We start from the raw sequence: 26,524 nt of genomic DNA on the forward strand, positions 1-26,524 counted from the left end.
TATTCATTCATCTGCTTTTCATATTGATGTACTGTTCACAGTGTCAGAGGCAGGATTGCAATCGGTGTCACAGGAGTCTGTTACTGCACACATGACTAGAAGGTGTGAGAATAAAATTACACGATTATGTAATAATGCTGTTTATGCATCAGATAAGGTTTTATGAGTACTCTCTTGTCTCTGGGTTAAATTGGGCCTCTGAGGCTTGAGCTGGCAGTTGACTTGGTGATAAAAACCTAAAGACCGCATTCCAGAGATGAGATGTGGTGGGTGTAACTGAGATAGAGATCCTGGAGGAATAGAACAAAACCCTCATTGTCTCAAAATCATCATGGCATTTGGGAAACTAAGCCGGGGTGTGGTTAAAACAACACTGAGTGCAGATAACCACAGAATGAACCCAGGATGGCTTGTGGTGGACCCCAATCAGCAATGGGAAGCGTGGAACCAGCCATGACTAAGCATTTTTAGTGTCAGCTATATAAGAACTCTGCATTGTCTGTAAAGGTTAAGCTCTCGGCCACACACCTTAGAGTGTGCGGTCGACAGCTTCATTATTGCAATAATTAAATCAATATTAAATAAAGATGATTGTTTGAAAAAAGGACAGTCTCGCTCACTTGATTCAAATATTCCACCACAGAGGTTATAAATCTATGTGATTAAATGTTTCGCTGGAGACGTCTGTAATTGTCACTTGTGGCACTTCCTCTCTCACACAATCTGTCAAATTTTATTGTAGGACGTGCAAAACAAACATTCCATTCTATACTGAAAAAAAAATATAAACAATTTCAAAGATTTTACTGAGTTACAGTTCAAATAAGGAATTCATTAGACCCTATTCCATGGATTTCACATGTCTGGGAATACAGATATGCATCTGTTTGTCACAGATACATAAGAAAAAGGTTTCAGAAACCAGTCAGTATCTGGTGTGACCACTATTTGCCTCATGCAGCGCGACAGATCTCCTTTGCATAGAGTTGATCAGGCTGTTAATTGTGGCCTGTGGAATGTTGTCCCATTCCTGTTCAATGGCTGAGCGAAGTTGCTGGATATTGGCGGTAACTGGAACACGCTGTCATACATGTTGATCCAGGGCATCCCAAACATGCTCAATGGGTGAAATGTCTGGTGTGTATGCCATGGAAGAAATCTTCAGCTTCCAGGAATTGTGTACAGATCCTCATGACTATTATAATGCTGAAACATGAGGTAATGGTGGTGGATGAATAGCACGACAATTGGCCCCAGGATCTCGTCACGGTATCTCTGTGCATTAAAATTCTCTAAAACGATGTTGGAGGCAGCTTATGGTAGAGAAATGAACATTGAATTCTCTGGCAACAGCTTTGGTGGACATTCCTGCAGTCAGCATGCCAATTGCATGCTCCCACAAAACTTGAGACATCTGTGGCATTGTGTTGTGTGACAAAACTGCACATTTTAAAGTGGCCTTTTAATGTCCCCAGCACAAGGTGCACCTGTGTAATGAACATGCTGTTTAATCAGCTTCTTGATATGCCACACCTGTCAGGTGGATGTATTATCTTGGCAAATGAGAAATGTTCACTAACAGGGCTGTAAACAAATTTGAGAGACGTTGAGAGAAATAAGCATTTTGTGTAGTTACACAGCAAAATTATTTGAAATCCATTACTTCACTGTAAAATCTGCAGAGCTGAGATGGTTGTATGCCCCATATACAGTACATAATATTCTGTTGGTGGCTATGTTTAATAATATAAATTGAAAAACGTTAAGGTTAAATCAAGTGTTGTTTTATGTATCAGTTCATAAACCACGTGCCATGGAATCTGAACATCGAAAATCTCTTCCCAGCTATTTTGCTTTTTTTTTCTTCTATTGCACCGCTGTCAACATTTTGGTCCTCGGATGAAACTGGTATATTTTTTTATTTGCGCAAACTTTGCCAATTTTGGTCTTTAATAAAGGACAGTCAAACAAGTTCCCCACCTTTTCCCCTTCATTTTGCCTCGCCTTATCTTTGCAGTGATTCTGCAATCAGTTGATTGTAATTTTGGATAGAGCAGACATTTCCATATATTTTTGTTAACTGCACGTGTGACATAACCCCACCATTCCTATTCATAATTTCTATAATAAAGATCATTCCTTTTTCTTTTTTTAATCAATAAAGTTTTCATTTTCTTTTTATCAATCAGAATATTTGAGTTTAACCATAATACTTGTTGTAATATTTGTTCTGAATTTTCTGGGGGATAAAACTGGTATTGCAACCACCTTTGTATGGCATATTTTAAAACGTGATACTTTGAACAAGGTTTCATTTAGAATTAGTGGGAGGTTGTAATCTGGATAAAGACAAAAATCCAAGACATTTTTACTCATCTACAGTTCGGAATTAAGTGTAACTTTTTTATGATTGAAGCTTTTAGTGAATGGTTTAATACTTTAATATTAAATTAATAATTTTTGCCACACTTACTCGTATTCATTATATAAATATGCAAGTTTAATTTTGTCTGGCTTACCGTTCCAAATAAAGTGAATAATTTTTTGCTCAAATAATTATAAAAAACAAATTGTTTGTCATAGGCAGGGCCATAAGTAAATTGTGATATGACTAGTTAGTGTGATCCTCTCCATGGTTGCAAGATGATAACTATCAATAGAAATGTGTTCATTTATTTTTGAAAGGAAAAGAATACCAAGTATGTCTACTTGGCCATCAGACTATTTGATTGGTGAATAATAATAATTTCTATTGACCCCAAAACAATCTGAAACTCAACCAAAACAAATAGCATATGCATACAACAAGTTTGGAGTCACAAGCTTGATGTACAGTGCCTTCGTAAAGTATTCAGACTCCTTGACTTTTTACACATTTTGTTATCTTACAGCCTTACATGGTGACCAGACCGATTGCTCGCATGCGTCCACATGGCAAGTTGATTTTATTCCTCCACACTAGACACAATCAGGACACGCAGATTAAAATATCAAAACGAAATCTGAACCAACTATATTAATTTGGGGACAGGTCGATAAGCAAATATTTATGGCAATTTAGCTAGCTAGCTTGCTGTTGCTGGTTCATTTGTTCTTGAATATAAACCTTAGGTTGTTATTTTACCTGAAATGCACAAGGTCCTCTACTCCGACAATGAATCCACAGATAAAAGGGTAAACCAAGTTTGTTTCTAGTAATCTCTCCTCCTTCAGGCTTCTTCTTATTCTTTGGACTTTATACGGCGGTTGGCAACCAACTTCAAGGTGCATTACCACCACCAACTGGACTAGAGTGTGGACCTCAGTTCATCATTCAATCACCCACTTGAGTATATGCTCCTAAAAACCAATGAGGAGATGTGAGAGGCGGGACTTGCAGCGAGTCAAGTTTCAGAAATAGAACCAAGTTCTGTTTTAGGCCTGTTTGGTGGTGCTGCAGAGATGGTTGTCCTTCTGGAAGGTTCTCCGATCACCACAGAGGAACTCTAGAGCTCTGTCAGAGTGACCATAGGTTTCTTGGTCATCTTCCTGACCAAGGCCTTTATCCCCCGATTGCTCAGTTTGCTCAGCTCTAGGAAGAGTCCATTCTTCCATTTAAGAATGATGGAGCCCACTGTGTTCTTGGTGTCCTTCAATGCTGCAGAAATGTTTTGCTACTCTTCCCCAGACCTGTGCCTCAACACAATCCTGTCTCGGAGCTCTACGGACAATTCTTTCGACCTCATGGCTTGGTTTTTGATCTGAGATGCACTGTCAACTGTAGGACCTTGTATAGACAGGTTTGCCTTTCCAAATCCTGTCCAATCAATTTAATTTAACAAAGGTGTAATCCAATAAAGTTGCCTGATATTGGCAGGAACTGGAACACGCTGTCGTACACGTTAATCCAGATCATCCCAAACATACTCAAGGGGTGACATGTCTGGTGAATATACAGGCCATGGAAGAACTGGGACATTTCCAGCTTCCTAGAATGGTTTACAGATCCTTGCGACATGGGGCCATGCATTATATTGCTGAAACATGAGGTGATGGTGGCAGATGAATGGCATGACAATGGGCCACATAATCTCGTCGTGGTATCTCTGTGCATTCAAATTGCCATCATTACAATTATATTTTGTTCATTGTCCGTAGCTTATGCCTGCCCATACCATACTTCAGGGATTCATGTGGCAGCTCCCTTATGATTTATGAGAATTTTCATAGGTCAAATGGACAGTCACTTACTAGACGTCCGCGGGTGCTATTAAAATAGGCCAGAGACTCAGCTCACCCCCCCCAAGGCCTGATCTTCCAGAAAGTCAAAAATAAAGTCTCCAGGACACTAGGTTTATAAAAAAATTTACCAGAAAATTCCACCAGATGGTGACTGACTGTATAATGCAAATGGACATTTCATAACCAAATGGACATGGCTGCAAATGGAACAGACTTCAAAGACAAAACTCGATGAGCACAGAGGTGGCCAAATGTACTTTTAGCCCAGAAACAAGATGGCATCGAGGCCACTACTTTCTTTGAATTAATTCACATTTTGTGGGATTAAAGGTCAAAAATGGTAATCAGTGCTATTTTCACCGCTTCACATAAAAGTGCATGAACCTAGAGTGTAAGGAAAAATAAAACTAGACATTTGTCTATCGTAGTTTACGAGAAATCGTACAACGTCCATTTCATGATGCTAAAACAAATGTGTTTTTTTGTTGTTGTTATAGATCCAATTGAGGCGTGTTAAGGCAATTAAGGCGGGTTTCCGAGCGTGATTTTTGTGATTTTCTGTACTCACACACCCACACAGCCAAAATGGAGTGACACAGTGTGGGGCTTACAGACACACAGAGCCTGCAATAGTTACCTGCGTTCGAACCATCAAAGAACCGCTAGACAGTCACTTACTAGACGTCCGCGGGTGCTATTAAAATAGGCCAGAGACTCAGCTCACCCCCCCCAAGGCCGGCAGGGTAGCCTGGTGGTTAGAGCGTTGGACTGGTAACCGGAAGGTTGCGAGTTCAAACCCCCGAGCTGACAAGGTACAAATCTGTCGTTCTGCCCCTGAACAGGCAGTTAACCCACTGTTCCCAGGCCGTCATTGAAAATAAGAATTTGTTCTTAACTGACTTGCCTGGTTAAATAAAGGTAAAATAAAAAAAATAAAATAGACCTAGAGCTCTGAAACTTTATAAACCTGTTCTAGAGCTCAAGTCGGTAGTGCATGGTAAATTATGTGGCTCTAGAAGGTTCTCAGGCCGCGAAACATTCTCGTCCATTTACAATATCTTCAATTCAATTAATGTTGTGAAAATGACGACATTTGGAAAAATCCCAGAATCACAAGACTAGGTGCATTGAAAACGCCTCGGCCCATAGAGACGGACCCTACACGTTTCTGTCTGATAACTATTTCAGGGACCCCGTAGCAACGTCTGGAAAAAGTCAATTTTCAGCATTAATTAAGGTTGCTGCTTGGGGTCCGAATGACCTATTGACCCGAAACTCGGTATTCGGGGTCGCCTCATCTAGGCCTACACATAATGTCAGAACTGGACCTGCAGCTCGAATGTAACAATGTTTTTCATGTTTTTTTATGGTTTTAATAGAAGATGCTATGAATTGTGGGCCGGCTCTGAAATATGTGATAGGCTTCTAAACGAGTTAGACAAAGTGGGTTTGGTGTCAGTATGTATCAGTTTGGTGTCAGTACGATATATTATTGACTGATGGCTGACTAGATGGCAGTATAATGTATGGGCATTTTCCATTTCTAATATATTTAAAGAGGAATTTACCATCACCAAATGGACAGGCTGAAATCAACACCAACACCACTGCAGTTGGATAGTGTCCATTGCCAATGTATATCCATAAGGACTTACTGTTACGAAATGGACATGCTGAATCAACAACAACAACAAATTTTGACTTCCTATGATCAAACATTACAAATAAACCTTCTAGGTTGATTCAGGGCTTAACTTCATATGGCTGCAGGGGCAGTATTGAGTAGCTTGGACGAAAAGGTGCCCATTGTAATTGGCCAGCTCCTCATTTTCAGTTGCTAAAATATGCATATTATTATTAGTATTGGATAGAAAACACTCTAAAGTCTCCAAAACTGTCAAAATATTGTCTGTGAGTATAACAGAACTCATAATGCAGGCGAATCCCTGAGGAAAATCAAAACAGGAAGTGGCAACGATTTTGAAAGCTCCATGTTCCATAGCCTCCCTTTGCTGGATTTAAAGGGATATCAACCAGATTCCCTTTCCTATCGCTTTCTCAAGGTGTCATCAGTCTTCAGACATAGTTTCAGGCTTTTCTTTTGAAAAATGAGCCAGAACGATAACATCGCGTCAAGTGGTCACATTAGTTTTGCTCGCGCAACAGAGTTAGGATAGGTATTGTTTTTCCCTCTCCTACTGTGAAAGACATTTGCGGTTGATATATTATCGATTATATATTTTAAAAACAAACTTAGGATTGATTATAAAATACGTTTGACATGTTTCTGTGGACATTATGGAAACTATTTGGAATTTTTGTCTGCGTTATCGTGACTGCTCTTTCCTGTGGATTTCTGAACATAACGCGACAAACAAACGGAGGTATTTCGGATATAAAAATAATCTTTATGGAACAAAAGGAACATTTGTTGTGTAACTGGGAGTCTCGTGAGTGAAAACATCCGAAGATCATCAAAGGTAAACGATTAATTTGATTGCTTTTCTGATTTTCGTGACCAAGCTTCCTGATGCTAAGTGTACTTAATGTTTTGTTGTGCGATCGATAAATTTACACAAACGCTTGGATTGTTTTCACTGTAAAGCATAATTGAAAAATCTGACACGACAGGTGGATTACCAAAAGGCTAAACTTGTGATTTCATGAATATAAATATTTGTAGTAATATTTATTGAATGTAGCGCTATGCTATTCAGCGGTTGTTGATGACACTTATCCCGTTAGTGGGATTGCAGCCATAACAAGTTAACATAGTGATATATATAATTTGGTTAGTATATAGGCCATCTTGACATTATATATATGCCATCTGCACATGGTTCACTGACTTTTGGGTTCGGATACCGACTTCCCATGATCATATATGGCAAATGGAGAAAACATAGGCCTTATGGACTAAATAAGACAAATCTATGTCTAAATATGTATAATCAACAAAAATATCCTTCGGGATTTCACCCTTGAGACCTGACTTTCTGACCATTTCCCATATAGAATCCTACAGTGGAGCACGCTCACCCCCTTTGGGATTTTTGTTTTATTACACCGGCATTTGACATGTTCCACTTGCAATATGTTTTTGACCAACAGCCGCCCAATTGAGTGGTATTTGCAATTGTGTATATGGTTCACCCAATGCCAATAAGTAGCCATTCATTTTTGTCCATTTCATGGGGGTCTTCCCTACATAAATTGCAGCTCTGCAATGATTATGTTGTTTAATCAGCTTCTCGATATGCCATATCTGTTAGGTGAATGGATTATCTTGACAAAGGAGAAATGCTCACTAACATTGATGTAAACAAGTTTGTGCACAAAATTTTAGCAAAATAAGCTTTTTGTGCATATGGAACATTTCTAGGATCTTTTATTCCAGCTCATGAAACCTGGGACCAGCTTTTTTTCATTTTTGTGCATAATACTTACCAAAACTACTGACCACAACTACTGGCCACAACTACTGACCACAACTACTGACCACAACCACAACACTACTGACCACAACTACTGACAATTACTGACCAACTAGTGAACCACACAACTATGTACCAGAACGACTGACCACAGCTAATGAAATACACAACTACTTAACAAAACTACTGACCAAAACTAATGACCACTACTGACCACACCTACAGACCAAAACTACTGTACACAACCACTAAACACAAAACTACTGGACCACACAACGTATGACCACAACAACACAAACACTGACCACAACTAATGATCTCAGATCGACTACACACATAATATCCTGACTACATTTTCTAACATCTGTGGCATTGGCTCACAGGTAAAATGGCAAGGGAATAAAAAAAACAAAAAGCGACCAAAAAGAAAATGGAAGTGATAAACACTTCTTTGAAAATATTTATACCAATCTATTGAACTTACAGGCAACAAATGATCAAATCATTATAGTGGGAAACAGTGTTAAGTACCTCAAAGGACCTTAAAGGAAATCACTTTACAAACTATCATCATTGTGCCCAGAGATCACAGATATTATGGACATTAGAAATAGTGAATATTTGGAGCCTAAAAAGGCTGACCTAGTGAGATATACATGGAGGAGACAATCAAGCTAGCTGTCTTGACTACTTTGTCTCTTTCTCTCTTGCATCAACAGTTAAAAAAGTATTGTAAGGAGACAGAATGAGATTGGACCATCATCTAATTGGCCTTAAAACATAACTCTTACAGAATTTCCTCTTGGACGAGGATATTGTAAATGTAATCAAAGTCTACTGGAGGAGAATTTGTTCTTAACTTTGACAAAATAATGTTGCATTTTTTCCAGTACAGTATAGGTTCAGAAAATCCTCTCATTGTTTGGGATACCTTCAAATGTACCATTCAATTCCATATTCATCAGTAAAGAAAAAGTAGTTTCTGTCGAAAAAGACAAGACTAACAAGGGAAATACAGGAGCTAACAGGTACAGGTAGACACAAATAAAAACTACAGAGATACAAAACAAGGGGAAAAAATTGAGGAACTTTTTCAACAACGATCTAATGTACAGTGGTTCTTCCTTTAAAAGTTGTGTTGTTCTGCAGTACAGCTTGCGGTGTGTCACAGAATTCTATGGCATGTTATTTAACTGTCAGCCATTGTTGCCATTAATGCTAGTTAGTGCTATTTGGAACACCTGAGGGCATCTTTGAGAAGCTACGTTTTTGAAATGACATGGAGTTGTAGGCCTAACGGTGCATGTACACTAGATAGAGGTAAATTGCCGCTTGGCGATTAGGCCGCCCATTGTGACTCGCTTGTGGGCATGCTGGCAGCATATGGCAGCATATAGCAGCACGTTCGATTGTGCATCAAGAATTCAGCATAGCAAGTTTGTATGAAAGTCTGGTTATTAAATGGGTACATACATGTAGTTCAATAGCGATATCCTCTAAAACGCTCAGGTGACAAACAAACTTTGCTGCCCTGTTTCCAATCATCCACATGGCTGGGAGAACCTATTCAAGTAAGTAAATACATTTAGAAATTTTAAAAACAACAATGTACTATTAGCTAACTAGCTACAGTGCAGGCTAAGTCAAATGAGCTGCTAAATGAGCTAGCTAGCTTCAAATACTGTATAGATAGATAGCTAAGTGAATTAAATATCACCAGCTACCTAACTTCATATTAAATAGCTTTCTTGATGTATTTCTCACGGTAAAAAACTAGCTAGCTAACAGCCATGGAGGAGGGTGAAAGGATAGCAGCCCTATTGTCAAAGTGAGAGAGTAGTCTATTCTGGATAGGGTTTGTACTTTTGTGTAGTTCCAGTCCCTAGAAGTGAGGGCGGAGATAACATAATATTCAGTGTGGTGTAATTTGACTATAATGAAGTCTATTTTTTGTGAGGTTTTCTGTCCTCAGATACAGAGAGATGTGAAAGCCTGTCTACATATGAAGAGGTCCCAATGAAGAGCAGTGGTTCTCAGTCTTGGTCCTGGGGACTCAAAGGAGTGCACATTTCTGTTTTTGCCTTAGCACTGCATAACTGATTCAAATTATCAACTCATCATCAAGCTTCAAGTGATATGTATGTATTCATTTGTGATGCTATCCTTGATATGATCCTCTTCTGTCATATGCTAAACGTGTGCCCAAGCATCTATCAATCCAATGTTATTATGAATTGTTATAAGGTATATTATACTTGAGCAATCCAATGTAAAAGTCTAATTACATTGTCTTCCATATTCCTACAGAAACCTTGTAACTGGAGATTCCTTCAAAATGATTGCATACAGTTAACGTGTAGGGCACTGCAAGGTTTTCATACCCAATTTCCATACCCAACTATAACATTTTCCGTCAAGATAGAACTGCCAAAGGGGGAGGAGTTGCAGTCTACTGCTGAGATAACCTGCAAAGTAATGTCATACTTTCCAGGTCCATACCCAAACAGTTCGAACTACTAATTTTGGGATATGCCTAACACCCCGGCAGTCCTACAATCTAAGCTAGATGCCCTCAATCTCACACAAATCATCAAGGAACCCACCAGGTACAACCCTAAATCTGTAAACAAGGGCACACTCATAGACGTCATCCTGACCAACTGGCCCTCCAAATAAACCTCCGCTGTCTTCAACCAGGATCTCAGCGATCACTGCCTCATTGCCTGCATCCGCTACGGATCCGCAGTCAAACGACCACCCCTCATCACTGTCAAACGCTCCCTAAAACACTTCTGTGAGCAGGCCTTTCTAATCGACCTGGCCCGGGTATCCTGGAAGGACATTGACCTCATCCCGTCAGTTGAGGATGCCTGGTCATTCTTTAAAAGTAACTTCCTCACCATTTTAGATAAGCATGCTCCGTTCAAAAAATGCAGAACTAAGAACAGATATAGCCCTTGGTTCACTCCAGACCTGACTGCCCTCGACCAGCACAAAAACATCCTGTGGCGGACTGCAATAGCATCGAATAGTCCCCGCGATATGCAACTGTTCAGGGAAGTCAGGAACCAATACACACAGTCAGTCAGGAAAGCAAAGGCCAGCTTCTTCAGGCAGAAATTTGCATCCTGTAGCTCTAACTCCAAAAAGTTCTGGGACACTGTGAAGTCCATGGAGAACAAGAGCACCTACTCCCAGCTGCCCACTGCACTGAGGCTCGGTAACACGGTCACCACCGATAAATCCACGATTATCGAAAACTTCAACAAGCATTTCTCAACGGCTGGCCATGCCTTCCTCCTGGCTACTCCAACCTCGGCCAACAGCTCCGCCCCCTCCGCAGCTACTCGCCCAAGCCTCTCCAGGTTCTCCTTTACCCAAATCCAGATAGCAGATGTTCTGAAAGAGCTGCAAAACCTGGACCCGTACAAATCAGCTGGTCTTGACAATCTGGACCCTCTATTTCTGAAACTATCCGCCGCCATTGTCTCAACCCCTATTACCAGCCTGTTCAACCTCTCTGTCATATCGTCTGAGATCCCAAAGGATTGGGAAGCTGCCGCAGTCATCCCCCTCTTCAAAGGGGGAGACACCCTGGACCCAAACTGTTACAGACCTATATCCATCCTGCCCTGCCTATCTAAGGTCTTCGAAAGCCAAGTTAACAAACAGGTCACTGACCATCTCGAATCCCACCGTACCTTCTCCGCTGTGCAATCTGGTTTCCGAGCTGGTCAGGGGTGCACCTCAGCCACGCTCAAGGTACTAAACGATATCATAACTGCCATCGATAAAAGACAGTACTGTGCAGCCGTCTTCATCGACCTTGCCAAGGCTTTCGACTCTGTCAATCACCATATTCTTATCGGCAGACTCAGTAGCCTCGGTTTTTCTGATGACTGCCTTGCCTGGTTCACCAACTACTTTGCAGACAGAGTTCAGTGTGTCAAATCGGAGGGCATGCTGTCCGGTCCTCTGGCAGTCTCTATGGGGGTGCCACAGGGTTCAATTGTCGGGCCGACTCTTTTCTCTGTATATATCAATGATGTTGCTCTTGCTGCGGGCGATTCCCTGATCCACCTCTACGCAGACGACACCATTCTGTATACTTCCGGCCCGTCCTTGGACACTGTGCTATCTAACCTCCAAACGAGCTTCAATGCCATACAACACTCCTTCCGTGGCCTCCAACTGATCTTAAACGCTAGTAAAACCAAATGCATGCTTTTCAACCGTTCACTGCATGCACCCGCACGCCCGACTAGCATCACCACCCTAGATGGTTCCGACCTAGAATATGTGGACATCTATAAGTACCTAGGTGTCTGGCTAGACTGTAAACTCTCCTTCCACACTCATATCAAACATCTCCATTCTAAAATCAAATCTAGAGTCTGCATTCTATTCCGCAACAAAGCCTCCTTCACTCACGCCGCCAAACTTACCCTAGTAAAACTGACTATCCTACCGATCCTCGACTTCGGCGATGTCATCTACAAAATGGCTTCCAATACTCTACTTAGCAAACTGGATGCAGTTTATCACAGTGACATTCGTTTTGTTACTAAAGCACCTTATACCACCCACCACTGCGACCTGTATTCTCTAGTCGGCTGGCCCTCGCTACATATTCGTCGCCAGACCCACTGGCTCCAGGTCATCTACAAGTCCATGCTAGGTAAAGCTCCGCCTTATCTCAGTTCACTGGTCACGATGGCAACACCCACCCGTAGCACGCGCTCCATCAGGTGTATCTCATTGATCACCCCTAAAGCCAACACCTCATTTGGCCGCCTTTCGTTCCAGTTCTCTGCTGCCTGTGACTGGAACGAATTGCAAAAATCACTGAAGTTGGAGATTTTTATCTCCCTCACCAACTTCAAACATCTGCTATCTGAGCAGCTAACCAATCGCTGCAGCTGTACATAGTCTATCAGTAAATAGCCCACCCAATTTTACCTACCTCTTCCCCATACTGTTTATATTTATTTACTTTTCTGTTCTTTTGCACACCAATATCTCTACCTGTACATGACCATCTGATCATTTATCACCCCAGTGTTAATCTGCAAAATTGTAATTATTTGCCTACCTCCTCATGCCTTTTGCACACATTGTATATAGACTCTCTTTTTTTTCTTTTTTTTCTACTGTGTTATTGACTTGTTAATTGTTTACTCCATGTGTAACTCTGTGTTGTTGTCTGTTCACACTGCTATGCTTTATCTTGGCCAGGTCGCAGTTGCAAATGAGGACCTGTTCTCAACTAGCCTACCTGGTTAAATAAAGGTTCAATAAAAAATATTAAAACATCGACCACAACCACACAACTTCTGACCACAACCACACAACTATTAGCCACTCGTCTACAGAATATAACTGACCACAACCACACAATATTTGACCACAATCACACAACCTCTGACCATCACCACACAATATCTGACCACGCCAATAACCAAAATGTTTCTGGATCAAATCTCCGAGCTGACAAGGAAAAATCTGTCATTCTGCCCCTGAACAAGGCAATTAACTCAGGCAGGTAGGCCGTCATTGTAATTAAGAATTTGTTCTTAACCGACATGCCTAGTTAAAAAGGTTAAATAAAAAATAAATGACTTAACAGCCAGACAATTTCTAATCACAACCACACCGCTTACCACAAATACTGACCACAAACACACAACTACTGACCACAAAACTAATGACCACTAATCTACTAAACACAACCACTGACCACATCTAGTGACCAAAACAAAACTACTGACCAAAATAACTAATTTTGACAACACAACTACTGACCACCCAACTGCTGATCACATCTACTGACCACACCCACACGACTTCTGACAACAACCACATAACTGATCACGACAACTAGTGACCACAACCACACAATTCTGACCACAATCAAATATTATGTTACCACATCTAGCAACCAGAACCACACAACTAAGGACCACAGCCACACAACTACTTACCACAAGAACACAACTTCAGACCACACATCTAATGAAAACATATTGTAGCAAGCTAAAAAGTGTGGGGTTTCCTAATTCATCAAGTTCAATAACCAAACACGCGCAAGGAGCACAACTAGAATGCAAATGGGGAATTCGTTAGGGATAATTGCACACAGGAGACAAGGGGGGGGGGGCTATAACAATCCGTTGACAGCGGGTAATCATACAGAATTCTCCTGCTTCTTATACTCTCCATAACACACATTTCCCTCTCAGTCCTCTCCCTCTTTGTGCAGCCCGCTTCCTCTTTTATCCCCAAGCACTCGATAGCTTAATGATCGACTGGGTTGCTTCGTTGGGGCAGGAAGTCCATATAAGGCTCGGGGGCTGCAAGACATCTTCCTTCAATCACCAGTCCCCTCACTTCTACCTGCCATCTGCCACAGTATCTACCTGCCACTGCAACAGACCACAACCACACAACTTCTGACCGTAACCATACACCTGCTGACCACATCTGGTGACCACAGCAACATCACTACTGACCAGCAGCACAACTTCTGACCACACAACTACTCCCCACCCAAATGCTGGTCACAACTTCTAACCACCACTACACAACGTCTGACCACAGCCACACAACTGCTTACCACAATGAGTGACCTTAGCTGCTGACCGCAACCACACAACTACTGAGCCATACAACACAAATTCTGATCACAAACACACAACTTTTGACCACAAGCACACATCTGCTTACCACTTCTAGTAACCACCACCACATAACAATTGACCACAATCACAAACATTCTGACCACAACCACCAACTACTGACCAGAATCGCACAACTTCTGACCACACTACAAGTGATAACTCATCTACTGACCACAACCACAAAACCAATGACTATAACTACACAACTTCTGACCACACTACAAGTGATAACTCATCTACTGACCACAACCACAAAACCAATGACTATAACTACACAACTTCTGACCACACTACAAGTGATAACTCATCTACTGACCACAACCACAAAACCAATGACTATAACTACACAACTTCTGACCACACTACAAGTGATAACTCATCTACTGACCACAACCACAAAACCAATGACTATAACTACACAACTTCTGATCACATCTAGTGACCACAACCACACAACTTCTGACCACAACAACACAACACAACTTCTAACCACAACCACACAAATACTGACAGCAACCACACAACTTCCAACTTCTGAGTGGCCAGAAAAAAAGCCATTGCTTAAAGAAAAAATATTGAAAAACTCATTTAGTGTTCGCCAAAATGCATGTGGGAGACTCCCCAAACACATGGAAGAAGGTACTCTGGTCAGATGAGACTAAAATGTAGCTTTTTGGCCATCAAGGACAACGCTATGTCTGGCGCAACCCCAAGACCTCTCATCACTCCGAGAACACCAACCCCACAGTGAAGCATGGTGGTGGCAGCATAATGCTGTGGGGATGTTTTTCCATCAGCAGGGACTGGGAAACTGGTCAGAATTGAAGGAATGATGGATGGTGCTAAATACAGGGAAATTCTTGAGGAAAACCTGTTTAAGTCTTCAAGAAATTTGAGACTGTGTCACGTTCTGACCTTTATTTCCTTTGTTTTGTATTCATTATTTAGTATGGTCAGGGCGTGAGTTGGGGTGGGCAGTCTATGTTTGATTTTCTATGATTTGGGGATTTCTATGTTTCGGCCTAGTATGGTTCTCAATCACAGGCAGGTGTCATTGGTTGTCTCTGATTGAGAATCATACTTAGGTAGCCTGGGTTGCACTGTTTGTTTGTGGGTGATTGTCTATGTTGATTGCTTGTTTCAGTACAGTTCTCATTAGCTTCACGGTTGTTATTTCGGTTATTGTTTTGTATAGTGTTTCAGTGTTCAGTGTTTTCTTTATTAAAATTAATGATGAACACATACCACGCTGCATTTTGGTCCTCTGATCATTCTCGCCTCTCCTCTTCAGATGAAGAGGAGGATGACCGTGACAGACTGGGACAGAGGTTCACCTTCCAGCAGGGAAATAACTAAAGTAGGGCGTGCTAAAGAAACACTTGAGTGGTTTAAGGGTAAACATTTAAATGTCTTTGAAAGGCCTAGTCAAAGCCCAGACTTCAATCCAATTGAGAATCTGTGGCTTGACTTAAAGATTGCTTTATACCAGCGGAACCCATCGAACATGAAAGAGCTGGAGCAGTTTTGTCTTGAAGAATTGGCAAAAATCCTAGTGGCTAGATTTGCCAAGCTTTATAGAGACATACCCCAAGAGACTTGCCGCTGTAATTGCTGCAAAAGGTGGCTCTACATAGTTTTGACTCATGGGGGTGAAGTTACGCATGCTCAAGATTTCAGTTTGTTGTCTTATTTCTTGTTTGTTTCACATGAAAAATATTTTTTATCTTCAAAGTGGTAGGCACGTTGTGTAAATAAAATTATACAACCTCCCCAAAAATCAATTTTAATTTCAGGATGTAGGGCAACAAAAAAGGAAAAATGCCAATGGGGGTGAATACTTTTGCAAGCCACTGTAACTACTGACCACAACTTCTGACCACAAGCATACATCTTCTTACCACAAGCACACATCTGCTTACCACATCTATTAACCACCACCACACAACCATTGACTGCATAACTAGTGACCACTCATCTACTGAACACAACTTCTGACCGTAACCACACAACTTCTGATGACAAAACTATAGACCACTCATCTACTGACCTTAACTACTTACCACAACCACATAACGTCTGACCACCACCACACAAATACTGATCACAACCACACAACTTCTGACCACATCTAGTGAACACAACAACTGATATTCCCAAGCCCACATTTCCGAGTGGATCTGATGTCACCTGAGTTCTCTTGGAAGTCATCGAAGGCAATCGAGTCATCTCTCCCGGAGCCCATACAACTGGGCAGGGCTAGATTGTCTCCTGCCGAGCGCTTATGCAGACTTAACACCCAAAGCTGTCTGTATTGTAGAGCTACGGGACATTTCTTATCTACCTGTCAATTATAGAACCTGGTTCATCAATTAGGTACTAGTACGCTGGTGGGCCGTACGGGGAGTTCCCATCTTCCATTTCCCGTACCCCTCTCCATGCTACCCTGTCGTGTGGTGACCAGTCCAAATTACCCCAGGTGCCCATAGACTCTGGGGCTTACGAGAGCTTTATGGACGTTACCCTGGTTTTGGAGCTGGGAATCCCCACCCAACCCCTCTCTATTCCCATGTGCGTCAGAGTGTTGGATGGAAGCTCTATTGGCAGAGACACCCACACTACATGTCCCATTAACTTGAGAGCTAAGGGTAATCACAGTGAATATGCAGTTCCTGCCCATCGAACCCCCTCATGCAGCCGTGGTTTTGGGATTTACCTGGCTCCAGAGGCACAATCCGCTGATCAACTGGGATACTGGTTATATCCTGGGTTGGAGCCCACTTTGCCATGCTTTGCCAAGGCTCCTGCTGTCTTCCAGGCCCTGGTAAACATGTCTCCAGGACATGTTGAACCGGTTCGTATTCGTCTATCTTGATGACATCCTCATGTTTTCCCATACTGCTCAATAACATGTCCTCAAAGTCATTCAAGTCTTCCAGCATCTCCTGGAGAATCAGCTGTTATTCAAAGCGGAAAAATGCAAATTCCATCGCTCCACCATCTCCTTCCTTGGGTGCATCATAGCTGCAGGTGATGGAGTCAACTTGGTGTCATGATAGGGGCTGCACCAAATGTTTGATGTATTACAATTATTGATGATGCTTATGTTGTATTAATAGAAGGGGAAGGATTGTATGACCCCTCCCCCACTACATTTATAGGGTCCTAGACTACAGATGAACAATATATATGTTCATTATAAGGTTTTAATATTGTTCCACAATCTTTTCTAGTCACTGCCTCTTAATAAAAGGAAATGGTCTGAGATGTGTGCATTATTGAAGTCAAAACAGGGGGTCTGTGAGAAAGGTGCCTGAAAGATGAACACAGAACCCTGCAGTGGAGTGAAAAAGATAAGAGACTAGTCAGACACACCACTATAAATCAACTTGGAGAGTGGACATTTACTGCTGAGCCTTTAGATACCACTGAAACTATGTTTGTATAGCTGTGGATGCGTAGGCTTGGTCTGATGAGTAGAAGGTAATGATGTAGGTAGTGATATTGCAGGGGGTTGACTACAAGCATGATAAAAGCAACTTGGACTTTTCCTATTTTGCAGAACTCAGGAGAGACATCAGTTGTATGTGTGAGGTTTGATCTTTGACTTCTGTCTACAGCTGTATTTTGATTCAAATTGTTATGATTTATAAGTGCACATTTTGAGATTTCCTTATTTATTAAGTAAATAAAACGGAGCAAAGAAAAACGGAACCAACACAGGCAACATACCGATGAATCCTGAAAAGGTGAGAGTGGTGGTGGATTGGCCGCAACCAACCTCCAGAGTGCAGCTGCAATGCTTCTTGGGGTTCGCCAATTTCTAACGCCGGTTCCCCCATCAGGGCTCACCTCTCCCAAGGACGTGGTCTCCAGCTTCAGACCAGGCATTCTTGAACCTCAAGCACCAATTCACTATTGCGCCATCCTAATCCATCCCGGATCTATCCCGGCAGTTTGTGGTGGAGGTTGATGCCATGGACGTCAGAGAGGGGGCTGTCCTGTCCCAGCATTTGGCCCAAGACCAAAAGCTGCATCCCTGTGCTTTCCTCTCCTATCGTCTCAACCTTGCGGAAAGGAATTGCGACGTGGGTAAACAGGAAATATTTCCGGTGAAGATGGCGTTGGAAGAGTGGAGGTACTGGTTAGAGAGGGCGGAACACCCATTCATACTATGGACAGATCACAAGAAACTGGAATATCTCCGGAACCCCGACCGGATTCCGGGGGGGGCCCCAGCTAACTGGATGTTTGTCTTGGACTCTTCCCGTTCCTGGGTTCTGGAATTGGCTCATTCCTCTCAACTGGCCTGCCATCCTGGTTCCCGTCGAACCCTGGCCTTTGTAGACAATGTTTTTGGTGGCTCACCTTCGTTCCTGACGTCTTCACGTTCGTCGTCGCCTGCACTGCTGGCCTCCTTCAACCACTTCTGATCCCTCACCGTCCCTGGTCACATATATGACTGTCTCCCCCCATCTGATGGCAACACGGTTATCCTTACCGTGGTGACTTGGTTTTCTAAAGCCACCCAATTGATTCCTTTCCCCAAGCTACCCTCAGCCAAGGAGATGGCCCAGCTCTTGGTGCAGCTCATTGAGTCTGCACGTTCATTGGGTCATCGGCCAGTCTGTCCTCCGGGTTCACCCCCAGTCTAATGGCCAGTCAGAGCGAGCCAATCAGGACCTGGAGACGACTCTTTGCGGCCTGGTCTCTGCCAAATCCCACCACCTGGAGCCAGAGTACGCCCATAATCGTTGAGTTCGATCGCAGCCACCCTGGTCAACCAGGTATGCACCCAGGTAGGTTGCCAGATGGCAGTACTGACCACAACAGATGTTTCTTAGAGGCAAAACATTACTGAACATAACGCGCCAATGTAAACTGAGATTTTTTTATATAAATATGAACTTTATCGAACAAAACATACATGTATTGTGTAACATCAAGTCCTGTGAGTGCCATCTGATGAAGATCATCAAAGGTTATTGATTTATTTAATCTCTATTTCTGCTTTTTGTGACTCCTCTCTTTGGCTAGAAAATGGCTGTGTTTTTTGTGACGAGGCGCTGACCTAACATAATCGCAAGGTATGCTTTCGCCGTAAAGCCTTTTTGAAATCAGTGGTTGAATTAACAAGAAGTGTATCTTTAAAATGGTGTATAATACTTGTATGTTTGAGGAATTTTAATTATGAGCTTTCTGTTGTTTTAATTTGTCGCCCTGCAGTTTCACTGGCTGCTGTCAAATTGGAATTTTTATTGAGTTGTAGAGGAAACAAATTGTGCTATTATGAGACTGTGCTTAGGCATAAGAGCAAGAGGGAGACACACAATGAGAGCTGTCAAACTTGGCTTACCTGTCACATTTGGCTTACCTGTCACTGATGACTGCCTGGCATCAAATCACAGGAATACTTATAATACACGTTGATAAAAGATACAAGTGTTACTCACATAATTAAAGATAGACTTCTCCTTAATGCAACCGCTGTGTCAGATTTTTTAAAAACTTGACGGAAAAAGCATAATCTGAGTACGGCTCTCAAAGCCCAATCTAGCCAAAGAAATATCTGCTATGTTGTAGTCAGCAGAAGTCAGAAATAACATTATAAATATCCACTTACCTTTGATGATCTTCATCAGAATGCACTCCCAGGAATCCCACTTGTTGTTAGCGTGTTCAGCCCAGTAATCCATCTTCATGAGGCGCGAGCACTACATCCAGACAAAAACTCGAAAAGTTCCGTTACAGGTCGTAGAAACATGTCAAATAGCTCCCATTCCCCCCTCTTTTATAGCAGAAGCCTGAAACAAGTTTCTAAAGCCGGTTGACATCTAGTGGAAGCCTTAGGAAGTGCAACTTGACCCCATAGAAACTGTGTATTCGGTCAGACAAGCTTTGATAAACTACAAACCTCAGATTTCCCACTTCCTGGTTTGATTTTTCTCGGGTTTTCGCCTGCCATATGAGTTCTGTTATACTCACAGACATCATTCAAACAGTTTTAGAAACTTCAGAGTGTTGTCCATCTAATACTAATAATATGCATACATTAGCATCTGGGACTGAGTAGGAGGCAGTTAACTCTGGGCACGCTATTCATCCAAAACTGAAAATGCTGCCCCCTATCACAAACAGGTTTTAAAACCAGTATAGCGACAGAGCTGACGTCATCCACATATTCCTATGGAAACCCTTAAATAATTAATTTTAAGCGAGCCATATTGCTGAATAGGCCTGAATAGCACTGTAACTAGCAACTAGCAAAGGATCATGATCGATGTAAAGGTTTTCATCCTGCCAACAGGGAGTCTCCTCAGATTGATCTGTGTCAGCACGTGGTCCTGTGTGACGACAAATGCAGGAGTCAGAATGGAGCCCAGACCGTTCGGACGCTATAAACGTTTTCTTGAGAAGACGATTTTCAGGATGTGTTCTAGTCTGACAAACAGTGCTTTAGCTCTGCCACTTTCACCGCAGATGCGGAAGGCCGACATAGGTAGATGTGGTGGATTGGGACGATTGAGGCCCATACAAAAAAATTATATCTCTACTTCCATTACTTTTTTAAACCAGTACCGGTTTATCTTCAGATGAGTCCCGTGATACTTGTGGAGGTCGTAGAACAAAACAGAGAACACCATCGAGAGAGTCTCCCCTTTCCATAGTGGGGGTTATATTAGTTTGTAGCCCAAAATAGACAGAAGTTAGTACATCGGAGGTACCGACTTCAGTAGAACAAAACAGAGAACATCATCGAGAGAGTCTCCCCTTTCCATAGTGGGGTCACATTCGTTTGTAGCCCAAATGGACAGAAATTGTCACATCAGCGGTACAGATTTCAGACAAGTGCCGGGGGGTTTGAGGGAGTCATGGAGCAAAATAGAGAACACCATTGTGAGTCTCTCTTTTCCATAGTGGGGTCATATGTGACCCACCAGCTGGATTCGGTCCTATGTAACAAAATTTGAAATTGTTTTTTTACATTAGAAAAATGTAGAGACTCCAAGCTGGAAAATTATATATCATACACTGCAGTTCAGGAACAATGAGAAAGTCATTCTGCTTTGAAAGTTGATAAACTTGCAACCGTGAAAGTTTTGGTACACTTACTGGAAGGTTCCTCTTTGTCTACACTTATTCTCACGTGCCTGCTCCCTCTCGCCCTCGCTGGCGCTCGAAGGCGCCAGACTGCCTACCATTACACACACCTGTCTCCATCATTATGTGCAGCTGCGCAATATTGGACTCACCTGGACTCCATTACTTTGTTGATTACCCCCTCTATATCTGTCTGCTCCTCACTTTGTTCTCGTGCTAGCATTGATGTTGTTATTTTTCCCCTGTCCAGACGCTGTTCCTGTTCTGTTTCATGTCCGTGTTTCACCTGTACTTGCTTCTCGCATCCAGCGTCAAGCCTCAAAGAATGCTGACACCACTAAAGGAAGCATCAGGAGGTTTTTGGTTTTGGTGACGTCGGGTCCGGGTGCCGTCGCCAATGGAACTAGGGGTGCCTCAGCTAGCTCGTCGGGCTTCCATGCCTTAGCTTGCTCGAGAAGTCTTCTTGCCCCGGTTGGCTCGGCAGATGCCCACCCCACATCATGCTTCAGCCGGCCCATCAGGCTCCCACCCCTTAGCGGGTTCGAATGGCTCTCATGCCTCATGCAGAACATGGGGGTCCCACACCTCAGCCGGCTCGCCGGGCTCCCACGCCTCAGCCAGGTCGCCGGGCTCCCACGCCTCAGAGGGTGTCAGGCTGCCTACCATTACGCAACTGTCTCCATCATTACGCACAAGTGGCAATTATTGGACTTACCTGGACTCCATTACTTTGTTGATTACCCACTCTATATGTGTCTGCTCCTGTTAAGATATTCTATCAAGGTTTAAGATAAATGATTAAATAATTATACTCAGAACCTTAACCATTAGGGATTAGAGGTCTTGTAGCATGAACAAGGATTAATAAAAAATGGGGGGGGGAGAGGAATACATGTGTGTGCCTAACGAAAACAAAGATGGTCCTTAACCTATATTTGAACCGACTCAGCTATAACTCTATGGCGATAATATAAGACAGCGAGAGCCCCTCCAGGTTTTCCGTATCTGGGGGGGACTGGAACTATCTGCTAAGTGGTAATAAACTGTGGTGAGACGTCAGGAGTTAATCCAGATATAGTGTGTCGTGTATGTGCGCTAGTGGGTTGGAATGGACTTTAGAAGTTGCTTTTTCCTTGTCGGAGAGAAGGAGGAGCCTTCAAGATGCTATGACGACATGTGTGGTATATAAACCAATGTACATTGTATAATGACCAGCGCTCTCGAGAATAAATGTTATTGGCTAATTTTGGGTTGACTGGTCTCTGTCCATTTTATGCAAATAATGACCTTACAAATTCTTAGAAATGGACAGAGTATGTTAACTATATAATAAGATTGGGGGGGGGGGGGGGTTGCCAGACGAGTTCAGAGTAAGAAATCAGATCTTAGCAGGATTAGAGTGAAGTGTTTTCTGGTGGTCCACTCTCAATGAGAATGTGGACTGGATCAATTATATTTATTATAATCAACAGCGCTTCATCAATTATACCAGAGATACAATAAAAGGATTGGCAGAGCAGACTGAAGCGACCAGCCTAATGGCTTGGCAGAGTAGAATAGCCTTGGATATGTTACTAGCTAAAAAGGGTGGGGGTTGAATGAGGTTCGGAGCAGAATGTTGTAATTTCATCCCCAATAACACAGCTTCAGATGGATCAGTGACCAGGGCCCTGGCAGATAACTCTGGGGTAGATAATGCTCTAACAAATTGGTTTGATAGTGTGTCTGGGAAATGAAAAAATGTCATGATCACTGTGTTTTGCACAACCTTCACCTGTGTGACTGTGTTAGTTTTGTGAGGATGTTGTGAGAGAGGTTCTCATTTCTAGGACTCTGGAGAAATCGATGACGGAATAGATGGTGAGATACGGACAGATTCCGAGCTCTGACTAGTGGGATGAAGAATACAGACTTCCAGGCCTAGGAGAAGGCTCTGTGTCTTTCAAATATGAGGAGCCAATGTTGGATGAGACTTTTTTCAATGTTTTATTAACTTCTTGCGACTCCAAACCCGTATCCGGGAGTGTAATCATACCCTCAAGCTCATTACCATAACGCAACGTTTCCTATTCATGAAAATCGCAAATGTAATGAAATAAATATATTGAAACACAAGCTTAGCCTTTTGTTAACAACACTGTCATCTCAGATTTTCAAAATATGCTTTTCAACCAAAGCTACACAAGCATTTGTGTAAGAATATTGATAGCCTAGCATAGCATTAAGCCTAGCATTCAGCAGGCAACATTTTCACAAAAACAAGAAAAGCATTCAAATAAAATAATTTACCTTTGAAGAACTTCGGATGTTTTCAATGACGAGACTCTCAGTCAGATAGCAAATGTTCATTTTTTCCAAAAATATTATTTGTGTAAGAGAAATAGCTCCGTTTGGCTAAGAAAAAAAAATGAAAATGCAGTCACTACAACGCCAAACCTTTTTCCAAATTAGCTCCATAATATCGACAGACACATGGCAAACGTTGTTTAGAATTAATCCTCAAGGTGTTTTTCACAATTCTATTAGATGAAAAATCATTCGTGGCAGATGGTTTCTCATCAGAGGCAAACGGAAAAATACTGCAGCTGGAGATTAGGCAATAATTGCGACGGAGGACACCAAACGACCACCTGGTAGATGTAGTCTCTTATGGTCAATCTTCCAATGATATGCCTACAAATACGTCACAATGCTGCAGACACCTTGGGGAAAACGTGGAAAATGTAAGCTGACTCCTAGCTCCTCCACAGCCATATAAGGAGTCATTGCCATGAGGCGGTTTCAAAAAATGCAGCACTTCCTGATTGGATTTTTATCTGGGTTTTTTCTGTAACATTAGTTCTGTGGCACTCACAGACAATATCTTTGCAGTTTTGGAAACGTCAGAGTGTTTTCTTTCCAAAGCTGTCAATTATATGCATAGTCGAGCATCTTTTTGTGACAAAATATCTTGTTTAAAACGGGAACGTTTTTCATCCAAAAATTAAAATAGCGCCCCCTAGTTATAAAAAGTTAAAGGCTGTTCATTTCATGAAGATTATGATGAAGATCCTAAACCGGAAGAGTTATAATTGGATATAGGCGTAGAACTGTCATTGATGAGGAATTGAATGTAAATACATGTATTGTTTTGGTATATTCTTGTATAAAAATTCATGTTACCATATAGTGTTTGATATGTCAGTATGAATTATTTAGTCATTAAGGGTGGATTGTTAAGATATTTTATCAAGGTTTAAGATAAATGGTTAAATAATTCTACTCAGAAACTTCACCATTAGGGATTAGAGGTTATGTAGCATGAACAAGGAGTAATTAAAAATAATAAAAACAGCTCCAACTAGGTTGGAGGGGAGAAGAGAGGAATACATGTGTGTGCCTAACGAAAACAAAGAGGGTCCTTAACCTATGTTTGAACCGACTCAGCTATAACTCTGTGGCGATAAAATAAGACAGCGAGAGCCTCTCCAGGTTTTCCGTATCTGGGGGGGACTGGAACTATCTGCTAAGTGGTAATAAACTGTGGTGAGACGTCAGGAGTTAATCCAGATTTAGTGTGTCGTGTACGTGCGCTAGTGGGTTGGAATGGACTTTAGAAGTAGATTTTTCCTTGTCGGAGAGAAGGAGGAGCCTTCAAGACGCTATGATGAAATGTGTGGTATATAAACCAATGTACATTGTATTATGACCAGCGCTCTCGAGAATAAATGCTATTGGCTAATTTCAGTTGACTGGTCTCTGTCCATTTCATGCAAATAATGATCTTACAAATTCTTAGAAACGGACAGAGAATGTTAAATTGAATTGGTTAATGAACCCATAAAAACTAAATTAATCTAACAGCTCCTCACTTTGTTTCCTGTGTCAGCATTGATGTCGTTATTTTTCCCATGTCCATATGCTGTTCCTGTTCTGTTTCATGCCCGTGTTTAATTCAATGTTCCCTCCCTGTACCTGCTTCCTCTCTCCAGTGTCGATTCTTATACATTTAGCATCGGTCACACCCTCCTAAGCCTTTGCCCCACCCATCTATTCCAGGATTCACAGTGTAGTTAACAAGCAAATATTTCAAGACTAAAAGTGGTGAAAGTAGTAGCAAAGTAAGTAGTAGTAAAAAATGAACACTCTGGTCCTTGGCCTTTATCCTAATTCTTCACATTATCCACTCCAGTAAACACACATTGTATCAAATAACATGTACAGTGAGGAGAACAAGTATTTGATACACTGCCGATATTGCAGGTTTTCCTACTTACAAAGCATGTAGAGGTCTGTAATTGTTTATCATAGGTAAACTTCAACTGTGAGAGACGGAATCTATAACAAAAATCCAGAAAATCACATTGTATGACCGAGGGTGATTGACCGTCATCTTGAACTTCTTCCATTTTCTAATAATTGCACTAAAAGTTGCTGCCTTCTCCCCAAGCTGCTTGCCTATTGTCCTGTAGCCCATCCCAGCCTTGTGCAGGTCTACAATTTTATACTTGATGACCTTACACAGCTCTCTGGTCTTGGCCATTGTGGAGAGGTTGGAGTCTTTTAGATTGAGTGTGTGGACAGGTGTCTTTTATACAGGTAACGAGTTCAAGCAGGGCAGTTAATACAGGTAATGAGGCGAGATCAGGAGGGCTTACTGGTTGGTAGGTAATCAAATACTTATGTCATGCAGTAAAATGCAAATGCATTGCTTAAAAATCATACAATGTGATTTTCTGGATTTTTGTTTTAGATTCTGTCTCTCACAGTGTACCTATGATAAACTACCTACCTCACAAGTGTACCTATGATAAAAAAATTACAGACCTCTACATGCTTTGTAAGAAGGAAAAACTGCAAAATAGGCAGGGTATCAAATACTTGTTCTCCCCACTGTATGTTTATTTGTCACATGCACAGAAGGTGTAAACGGTACAGTGAAAAAAACTCTGACTGGGAAGAAACGGTTTGAGCAGTGAAGTAGACTAAGATTTCATAGTTTTTTCAAGTGTTAAAAATGTCAGTTGTTTGTAAAAGATGACAGATATTTTATTGATGAGGTTACTAAAATAGCTACGTCGTTTGATTGGTTGGAGGTATTTCTGTTCTGATTTT

The 26,524-nt window shown here is 41.8% G+C and overlaps 1 protein-coding gene across 2 annotated transcripts in view; it reads right to left on the bottom strand.

Moving 5' to 3' along the window:
• The window catches only part of LOC110498826 (pro-neuregulin-3, membrane-bound isoform-like), a 303,813-nt gene that overhangs the window by 36,878 nt on the left and 240,411 nt on the right, over positions 1–26,524 (bottom strand). The window lies entirely within an intron of this gene.

Source organism: Oncorhynchus mykiss, chromosome 20, assembly GCF_057628025.1.
Source record: "Oncorhynchus mykiss isolate SJ-2025 chromosome 20, ASM5762802v1, whole genome shotgun sequence".
Classification (NCBI taxonomy): Eukaryota; Metazoa; Chordata; class Actinopteri; order Salmoniformes; family Salmonidae; genus Oncorhynchus; species Oncorhynchus mykiss.